The 11,254-nt window shown below is 41.7% G+C and overlaps 1 long non-coding RNA gene across 1 annotated transcript in view; it reads right to left on the bottom strand.

Moving 5' to 3' along the window:
• Positions 1–238: 238 nt before the first annotated feature.
• Positions 239–11,254, bottom strand: part of LOC121724567 — a 14,331-nt gene continuing 3,315 nt past the window's right edge. Inside the window, exons 2-3 of the long non-coding RNA XR_006035236.1 lie at positions 9,406–9,412; positions 239–321 (exon numbers count right to left, since the gene is read on the bottom strand). This is a non-coding gene — a long non-coding RNA (uncharacterized LOC121724567). The remainder of the gene's footprint in view (positions 322–9,405; positions 9,413–11,254) is intronic.

The raw sequence follows: 11,254 nt of genomic DNA, 5'->3' as shown, positions 1-11,254 counted from the left end.
GTTGGCGTGTTGCTCCCCTGGACCTCGATGTTGCACTTCTCCTTCCACAACTGCACCCTGCTCCACTCCACTGGTTCCAGCCTCAGGAGGATCTTCAGCCAGCAGAGCTTAAAGCAACACCAAAGAACTTTTCCTCTGTCACACGCACGCTATTTGTTCATCCAGCACCGGCTTTGCAAATAACGATGTCCACAGACAAGGTAGAATATGCTGCATGATTTTAGGAAAGTATGATGTATTGCGACATCAGATGCAAGTCAAATTTGTAGTTTCTTATGTCTCAATCCATCGAACTACAGAGCCGCTACACGATCTGGTAAACTTAGTTGGATTATAGCCGATAGAGGGCCCCGAAGCGAATGCAGAAGTGCCGTTCACCCTGTTACGAGTTGATGAACCACTGAAACGATTTTGGAAACATTATTTTAAGGTACAAAAAAACTCTTTGGTGTTGCTTTAAGGACATTTTGATTTATTTATTGTATAGCTTTGTTTGAGGTATTAATGTGAAGAGATACAATAAAATGATTAAACAAAACCATTTTCACAAGAAGTCTGTATGTATAGCAAGCCTGTATGTATAGTAAACACTGACTGACCTTGATGTTGGACGCCGACCTCTAACACTCCAAATCCCTCAAAGCTTTCTGCACTGAGGGTAGATAGAGGCAGCGAGGTCCTCCGCTGGCATCAGATCCTCAGTATTGCCCCCCCCCCCCCCCCCCCCCCCGTCTTCAAAAGCCGTTTTGGGTTCACGGCGAGCTTTTGCTTTCCCTGTCTCCTGACATCATTGTGCAGCTGTTCTGGTGACGCCTGGACACACTCGCCGGGAACTCCTCCCAGGCCTGCTTCACCTCAGGGAGTTTTTGGTGGTGTTCTCGCATCCCCTTAAATAGTGTGCTCGCAGGCCTTCTCACGCACAAGCATGTCGGTTTCGGTATATGTCGGTATATATATTTATATTCGGTATATGTCAGTATATATATGTCGGTATATATATTTATATTCGGGATATATGTCGTATGTATATTTAAATATAATTTATATATAATAATTTATATATATAAATGTAACAGTTATAATATTTGTATTCAAAAATCATAAATGATAAAAGATATAGTTGTCATGAGGCCTATTGTTACTATTGTGTCCAAAACTGGATTTTCTGTGAAAAATTTCAAAAATTGCAGTCATGTTGACTTTTTCCTTCTGCAATTTCATGGCTCGGGTCCAGATTCATGAACATGCCATTCCATGGAGCTCCAGTGACTGACCAGTGTGGCTGGACGTTGTTTGGATGTTGTTGCAGTATGCCTGCTGAATCATTGAAATATTGCTGAAGGCAATCACAAATAATGAATACTCCTGTATGTTTTGGATGGCCTTGACTTTTTGTGGATACTGCAGGAATTAAGGAAAATTGTAACCCATCACAAGTTTTGTGGGAAATCCATGAATTTGCATGGATTTGTGCAATCGCAAGATCATAAATATCTTGAGGGACTGGTTATATCATCATTACGAGTCCAGTCCAGAAGCATTTTTGTTTTCCCTGCACCTTTAGGAGTGCTGTGATCTCGATAACACTCCTGCTGTTGACCTGGTGGTGTAACTGATAATGAATGCTCCTCACACACGCCCTCTGGGACAGTTTGTACATGAGATCAAATATATGTAAATGTATCTGCATCATTTATTTTATCTTATTTTCTTTGAGCATGTTAACCTATTATCTAATGAGGCTGTTTGCCTACTTTGCCTCAGTGCTTCCACAGTAAGGATGGATGCATCCTGACATGCGTTTCAGGCATGTTTATTCATGTTTGTGCCAAAGAAATATGCTAAATGTGAAAACTACCTTTTGAAGTTTTTTTTTCCATATTCTCCACAGTCAACACATTGCAGATTAACAGAGCTGTTTGCCAGGAGCAAGCACTGGCGCAGATTTATGCATTTCCCCCCTGGTTGCATATTTCTATAGAAACTCGTACGCTGACATCATAAATTCGTATGTTTGGGACGAGCTCTGCGCATCTTGTGAGTTTTATGGGGGGGGGGGGGATATGCTGAGTCACACATTTAATGTTTGATAACTGTGGAAGATTAATGAAGGAGATTTGTGGGATTGCATTGCATTGTGTGTGGCATCTTCCCACAATCTGTCTTCCCACTGAGAAGGTGCATTCGTAAAATGGCACCCTGACGCCACGGGGTCTGTCTTTGTGCCACAACAAGAAGTTCAGCTGTTTCTGCAGGTGACCGAACAATGCCGCAAGGGCAGGGGCAGTCTTGATGGCATAATGAACAATGCCACAACCAGGGGTGGTCTCCATGGCAATAAACTTCTGTTTATTTGGTTTGTTTGTTTGTGTGTTTGTCCTTGGGTTTTGGAAGATTTAACAATGAAAAAATAACTTTACTGAGAAGGAGAGGACAAGAGAGAGAGAGAGAGAGAAAGACAGAGAGAGAGAGAGAGAGCACAAATTGAATGCCCTGAAATCAGTTAGAAACAAGTGAAGCAAGTGAGAAAGGCCAAGAAAGAGATAGAAAGTGAAAGATGAGAAAGCTGAGGCAGTCCATACACCTGAAGGATGAGTGATTAATTTGGAGATTTGCTGACAGGGCTCTCTCTCTCTCTCTCTCTCTCTCTCTCTCTCTCTCTCTCTCTCTTCCTCCTCCTTCTGTGAGTTTCGCCTGCTTCTGAGCACCTCTGCGTCTCCCTCACACTGCCCCCTCCTCCCCCTCGTCACATCTCACTCTCCGGGCCGCCTGCAGGCTGCAACCACTCAGAGCCCAGTCTCCCTCTCTAGCCACCAGCCTGTGGCCAATGGGGTGGCGGCGAGGGACGGAAGAGAGGAGGAAAAAAAAAAAAAAAAAAGTGTCACCCCAGCAGGGTACCAGGAGCAGGTGTAGCCTCGCTGTATGTAGGCCAACAGATGCCTGTGATCCTGCAGTCAGATCTCCCACCTCAGCACATCCCCCAAACAGCCCCAGAGTCAGGAAAAAGCTAACAGATTTAACAGTAAATTAATTATACACCTGTTTCACAGAGGAAAACCTCATTTAATTGTGCCTTTCTTTCCTCCGCTTGTTGTACTCTTGTAGCTCACCGTGGTTCACAGTGACACATTTTAAAGTTACTGTTGTGCTTGACTTTTCTTTTTGTTTTGATTGTTTTGCCCTCGGTGTAACTTAGGGAAAGTTCCAGAAGACAGGGCCGCAGTTGCCAACCTCTTGCTGTAACTCTTGTACTGTTATGGTTCATAATGTGGGCCTTGGGGATCTGAGTGACAGCATGATGGACACAGGCACAGTGCACTGAAGAGGAAGAGGGAGGGAAAGAATGGAGAGAACGACAAAAAAAACAGCAGAGGAGAAAAACAGCCTTTGTTCTCAGCAGGGAGTTTTTGTCATCCTGATGAATATTATTAGCACCTCAATTGAGGGAGAGAGAGGGAGAACAGGACACTGGCAGCCACATCCGCACATGCTCAGTAGACAAAAAAACGAAAATGACCTTGTTGGAGGATGTTTTTTTTTCCATTCGCTCCTTGTTCCTCATAGATAAGAGAGGACTGTAGGACCACCTCTGGCCCAGATAATGCATGTGTCTACTTCAGTTGTCCTGCAGACTCTCAGTGGCGGTGGCTGTCTTTTTCTCCTTGTTCTGCCAGCATTTAGAGAGTTGCCCATTTCACAGCCAAACAGACAGGGAGGGTAAAGCGCAGTGCAGTGTTCAAGGTTCTATCCCAAGGTGGACTGTGAAACAGCATTTTGTTAACCTTAATGTGCCGTAATTACCATTCCAGACACAGTCGAGGTGTATATGTGTGGTGTGTGTGTGTGTGTGTGTCTGTGTGTGTTCTTCAAGGCTTTTCATTAAGGTACTATAACAGCAGCTGCTCCCACTGGTCCCATTTTTCCATGTGTGGTGCCCAATAGCCTGTGGCTCTTGGCCCTGACAATCTCCACACACACATTCACTCACTCACTCACTCTCACTCTCTCTCTCTCACACACACACACACACACACACACACACACACACACACACACACACAGACAGACAGACAGACACACACACACACACACACACACACACACACACACACACACCGCCATAGCTGACAGACAGTGATTGTAGGTCTGGGATGGGTATAGGGTGGCAGTGAGAGAGAGTTGCTGACTCTCACTTCAATGCCACCACACCTCAAAGCAATGCATCAATAATTGAAAAACCTTCCTCAAGCAGTGTGCTGCCATTGACTAGCCTGCTCCTTGCCATTCTCCCAGGAGCGCAGAACCGGAGCCAACTCAGAGTAGGATACAGAACATGTGAATGAAGTGGGAACAGCTGAGACTCAGGCAGGCTCCTCACTTGGCACTGTGAGGTGGAATAGCAATTTTGTAAAAGACACCTTTACCTCAAGAAAATGTATGTTTGACAGAGAAGTCCTCTACTCTCCCTGTCTAACTGGGGTGATAAGAGGGAGTGTGCCTGGGCAGGCTCGCCAGGTTCGATGGTTTCACCATAGTGTAGATCCTGACTGTTGAGCGTTGGCACTTGTTATTTCATTTCTGAACTGACAGGACATCTTTGGGGCACATACAGCAAAATCACGCATTATCAATGTGGTTGACAGACCACGATCAGTTGGTCAGGACTTTATATCCATTTTGGTGTCATTTGGTTTTATGAACAATTTGACTGCCTATGAATTGGCTGTGATCTCATGCAGTGGTCTCATATTAAGATTTGCAAATAAATCAAATATTTTCAAGATATCTTGCAATATCAACTCCTTCTGTGAATGTTGTGGAAGTGTTGTAGCCTACATATATCAGTTTAGACTTACCACACACCTATGCTGTTTTGAAAGTGCACCAGACAGTTATACCCCATCAGTTACTATATACAGTATTACTTAAATTATAGAATATTTCACTTAAACTATAACAACAACTATAAAAACTATAACATGTATTAATTTAAGCTAAATTATCAATCTTGGTAGTCTTGTAGATATACAATGAATGCTGGGTAAATGTTGTCTGGTGAGCATGGGATGGTATGGTGGTAATGATGGGATCTTTAAACCCTTTTCACTATGAACTTAATGTCACACAAGTAGAACTTTAGTTTGACATCAGTTGTTAAAAAGAGTGTCCATGAAGTGCATGAAATGTGAAAAGAGTGTCCATGAAATGCCATGCAACTTACAGACAGCAAATTACCCGGAACTATCTCGTTACACTGTCTAAATGTCAGCCGGTAGAATGACAAGGCAAGTGTCAGGGATTCCATTCAGCTCATTTGCAAATTCTATGCACATTCATAAAGTTGTCAGTTGTGTCTTGAGAATAGGTCACACAGACAGACAGAGAGACAGACAGACAGACACACACACACACACACACACACACACACACATACACACCTACACACACACACACACACACACACATACACACATACACACACACATACACACACACATACACACACACACACACACACACACACATACACACATACACACACACATACACACACACACACACACACACACATACACACATACACACACACATACACACACACACACACACACACACACACACACACACAAACTGCTCTCTTCAGCAGGCTGCTGCAACTTCTTTTTTTTCTCATATACAGTACTACCCAGTACCACGTCACTCCGTTTCTCAGCTTCTTCTCTGGAAATGCAGTCAAGACAGCTTCCTTCATTCATCTGATTTTTCTATTAGTGGCAGAGCCAGCTTCCCGTCTTACGACGACAGTAACATCAGACATGGCCACAACAACAACGTGTACGAAAAATGTATGACACTTTCTGTAGCTGGAGCCACAGCCATGGAAGTCATGGAAAGCTATTTTTATCCCTGCATGAAGGGGAAAAGAGAGAGGGGAAAGGATTAGAGCCAAAGGAGAAGAAATCTTGCGGAGCATAGCGGAGAGAACAAAAATCATTGTTTTAATAATTGAATGTTACAAAGCATGAAATAAAACAGCACTTAGAAAAATGGCCACATTTTCTTCAAATCCATATGGGCTGCTAACCAGTTGAAGGCATTTACAACGACTTGTACACATTCGAAAATAAACACAATCATCGATCATCTTTAAAATTAACTGGAGAATATATGATGCATTGCTATGTGCATAATTGATTCAAATGAATGAGACAATGAGATGAGATGAGATGAGAGGTGAGACGAGAAAAAAAAAATGTAAAATGTACATTTTAACAACAAAATAACTGTTCCTCCTCCAGTCACAGGGACTTCTCTGCAAAGTGAGCCACAGGTCTTGATGGAGGGGACGGAAAACCCTGTCTCCGCCAAAATAAACATCCCAAAAATATATGTTATTCATTATTCTTCAAAAAAATAATCTATTCTTATGACGCTGTGGGCTAGTTTCCTGGACTAAGGAGATCTCTGTTGAGAAAAAGCTTTTAGTCAGGGACAAGGTTTAATCCATGTATGGAAAACTGGCCCTACATTGAAATGCAATGACGAGCAAAAGACTTCACATCTTGGAACAGTCACTGACCCCCCCAAATAGAATAGCGTCTCTGAGACTCTTAAATTAATTAATCAAAAACCCTTTCTAGTAGATCAGATTATGTTTAATGTAAAGTAAAGGCCAGATGTAATCAGGAAGTCTTAGCTGCAAGATGTGTCATTACATTTACTTAAAATGCACTCCATTGGGATTAGATAATGGCTGAAATGCTGTAGGGCTTTAATCAGCATACTTGAAAAGTTGGCAAGGAGTTTAATTTTGACAAATTGTCTCAGTCATCCCTTACATCGTGTTCACAAAGAATTTTTTATTCGATCAAAAGTACAATATATTTCTCAGTAGGCCTATATTTCTTAAAGGCACCTTTAACATAAAAGTTTTACCTTAACACAATGTTTCCAAAATCATTTTGATGGCACATAACCTCATAACATGACGACGGCACTTCTGCCTGTCATGCGCAGCCCTAATTACAGACCAACTTTTGGTCTTTGGGTAGGAACTACAGGATAGGATACAGCTACAGGAATTCAAAGATCTTTTTCAACAGATTGCTGTCGGTGCATTCCTTCTAAAATTATATCGGAGTTATGTTCATACTTTGTTGGAAAAGACGCATATTTAGTTTGTTTATTATTGCGTTTCTCTACTGTAGGGGGACCCTGAGAGCAAATCTTGGTTAGTGCTGCTTTAAGATGCATATATTAAAGTTCAATGAAGAGCAAACAATTTCACACCCTGTGACAAACACCGACCCTACATAGAATAGTGTCTCGGGGACAACTCTGTGATGGTCTGTTAAATTAATCAATCAAACATTGAAGATGGAATCTAGATAGATAGATAGTTAGATAGATACTTTATTGACCCCTAGGGGAAATTCAAAGAATGAATCTACACATGTACTGGATGTGCAGTCTATAACCATGGATGTAAAGAGTGTAATAAGCTTTTTAATATATGTATTACTGGATATGTAAAGATTCACACCAAGGTGGCTGCCATGGACCAGGATGTCTACCCAGGACCTTGGGACTAGACCGGGAGTCCAGAGAACAGTTCTGTTTTGCCCCTGGGTGAATGCAATCTGCGAGTGCACGACAAAAGCAATGAACACAAGAACAGTGAAATTATTAGGGATTTCATTATACAAAATGAAAAAGGCTGAGAAGTTGTACAGATGTACAGAATGAAATAACATTACGATAATGGTAATTACAAATTAAAATGCAAAATATAATCAGACCACAGCATGGTACACACATAGAGTGGCACACTATTTTGTTTTATTATATAGCTGAATAGTTATTCATTAAGCACACAGTTTTATACACTTTGGTGATTGAATTTGATGTAATGTTTGTATATTGTGCTATGGTCTTTATTTCATGGTTGTGGCTGAGTGAAGAGCTCTAGTTTCAATATATAAAGTTGTGAATATGTGAATGCCCTTTGTCTATGTAATCTTTAATGTTATATGGGTGCTGGGCTATTTTAAAATTGAATGGAAATGACCATGATGACCATGACTTATACTATGTGTTGCGCACCGAGGCTGCTTTGTTGGTGGTTTAGAGTTGTCTGTTTTGGTTCATTGTCAGTATTTGTTGGTAGAGGAGTGTGGAGGGGGGTGAGTCTGGGATGACAGACACCACCGTTGAGCCTTCTGGAGGTGTCATGGGCATAATTTAATGAAACGCTTATGAAGGAAGGTGCATGCTTGATAACCCCAGTGAAATGTTCTTGAAGGCTGTTCTGTTGGGGATATTTTTGTTAGTGATTTGTGATTTGTTAGTGATTTTGACGGTAAATAGGCTTGGTTGTAGATTGGCCGCTGTGCGAAATCCCCTACATATAGCACAAGGAATTTAACATCTCTCCTGTGTATATTTTAAATCACTGAACAGTCCATCTGAACTACAAACTGAATCCATTAGAGTGATCTTGTTAGGACCTTGCTACAAACGCAGAGTTACAGAAACAACTGAAGCTGCATTCTTACATGGCAGAAAACAAAATGTCGCTCCACAAGACGCTAGTTAGTACATGCTGCACTGAATGTATTAGTGGACTTTACGCTGCATCTAGTTACAGTACATCTACTATAAGTGGATGAGTGGAAAGAGTGCTGAGATAGTCCGTGGTTGTGCACCAGATGTACTCTGACCACAATAAGCACACAGATGTTCAAACAGATCTATAAATGTATGTGTGTACACTATCCCGGATGGGTTAAATGCAGAGGACAAATTGCCTTCAGAACAAATAAACAAGTAACTTAATCTAACTTAGTTAGTATGCAGTCTGTCAACACTGTGCATTTGAGGGAAACACAGTTGTTGTCATGGTTTCAAGGATGTCAAAGAGATGTTTCTGCCAGGCATTTGGTGCTGTAATTTGATTTGGCAAACCAGTGACCCCAAAAGCATTTCTGTCATAGGGGTTTGAGGTGTGTATGGTAATTCTGCCAGACTTCTTAGAAGCACGCTGGGTGTCTAATGGTACAAATCGTTTGAGGTGAGCAGGAGTTGACTGCTTGAGACAGAGCTTTTCTGACAGTCAGGAGGCTGAAGCGTCTCGGTGAGCCAATGCTGCGCCCTGTGATTACGCAATCGAACATGGCCCCACTAATGGAGTGTTGGAGGAAACAAAAAGTAATTAAAGAGTTTTTTCCCCCTTTCAGTTAAACACAATATCCTCTTAGCCTTCCAGCATTACTGGTAAACACAGAATCCAATTAGCCCTCTGACGGTAGGGGCTATAGACGGAGTATCCACTTGGCTCACAGCTGCTAAACACACAACACAATATACTCCTCTCTCGCAGCTCTGCAGCCGAGCATACAGTAGCACATTACATCTGGAGATGAAATATGCTCTTTACTGATTGGCTGGCAGAGGTCCAATATTTCTTTGCACAAACACAGACCCTTTCAAGAGAGTTCCATTATCAGCATCATAGTTGGCCCCACAAGGCTTCCGTTTTAACATTCCATATGTTATCTTAATGCAGAGGAAGTAGATTGGGAACCAAATAGAATGTTCAAGCATTGTTTTTGTTTTTATTGTTGAAAGGGTCTATAAATGTGGGAATTAGGGGGCTTATTGTCCTTCGAGGTGTTCAGATATACAGAAATTGTGGTCTTGGCGGAGAAAAGCACTTTGTGCCAAGAACTTCTTTGCTACATCCGTGTCAAGCGCCCTTATCCATTGCACATCTCACACATTTCCCTACTTTAGGTAACACTACAATGTCTATAAGGACTTATATGCATATGACAGCCGCCAAAAATTAAACCCCTTGGCCAATTGGCCAGAGCCAAGGCATAACTGCTAACTGCATCTTACAGCATGCATATATGGGAGACTGTTGAAGTGCTTCTGTTTCTAATTTGATTAGGCTTGAAGTGAAGAGCACTCTGCTGCTGCTGAGACAATCTGAGGCTGAGACAATTTCCTCTTTACTTCCTATGTGTTCATTTGATTGACAAGGCTGACTGGTTGAAAACAAAACTCCTTTTCCACTTGGTGCTGAGGCAGGTAGATGTTAGTGTGTACAGCCTGTGTAAGTGTGTGTAGCCTGTGGGATGCCATGCTTAGGCTAGAGTAGAGCTAATGAGGTACTGAGAGAAGCTTGTAGTACAGAGAAATATGTCCAGCACAAGCCGCAAGATAGCCATGGGAGACTTTAGTGTAAACACTGACAGAATATATATATATATTTTTTTTTGCAGTTGAAACATTCTGAACCAATACAATGTCGCATGAAGGTGAAGAGTAAAGTTGTGATATAGATTTGAGGTTTTATCAGAGAATTGCTGTATATACACAGCGCCCTTCGCCTTTATCACCATTGCTGGAAAAGATGAGCAAAAGGAGGTTTTGAAAAATTATATTTTAATGTTTTATCTTAGTTTCATGAGGAACAAAAGAACACTGAGGACAAATGCAACATCGAAGGGAAACCAATTTATTCTGAACAGCTGGGGTGTGTGTGTGTGTGTGTACACACTTCCCAAGGACCATGTATTTTCTGTCAGATTTTTTTTTTATTTTTTTTTTGACAAAACCACATGAGCCTTAACTATTAGCACCTATCTACTGAATCTAGAACTCACCGTATCTTACATACTTTTTTGAGTGTTTGTACTTTGCAACTCTCAAACTCATCAAACTACTACAGATCCACAAGTAATGCTTCATTTACTGCATGTTGATGGTGTATCTTAGCTCTGATAAACCTCATGGACCAAACACATGAGCAATGTGTGGGCGTGAGAAGGAGGCTCCTGATTAATTTAACATTCCGTCTATATCATCCTCTGCAAACCAGAACTCCCTATTTTGAAGTGTGAAAGTACACAGCCGTGATGTGCCTCTGTAGTGATACTAAGCCAGATTGCTTAACTGACTTGATTTGTTTCTCCTCTCGTGCTTGTATAAGAAGCCATTGACGAGGGAACAGCGACGGGTGAAACTTGATCAGTGAAATTAGCAAGTGTAAGAGTAAATCACTAGCCATTGTGTTGAATAGATACAAGTAGCCAAGAGCTACAGCGCCAGAGAGGATGATGAGCCCACAATCAAGGACAACACTTACAAAGGCGTTTGTTTTCAGCAGGGAGGCCTGTGACTTTACGAAATGGATCTGATCAGAGAGCACTTTTGCTTTCCTTCAACATAAAAAAGGGCGTAAAGGGCC

The sequence above is a fragment of the Alosa sapidissima genome, chromosome 11 (genome assembly GCF_018492685.1).
Source record: "Alosa sapidissima isolate fAloSap1 chromosome 11, fAloSap1.pri, whole genome shotgun sequence".
NCBI classification, from domain to species: domain Eukaryota; kingdom Metazoa; phylum Chordata; class Actinopteri; order Clupeiformes; family Clupeidae; genus Alosa; species Alosa sapidissima.
This window is presented reverse-complemented; position numbering and strand designations above follow the sequence as displayed.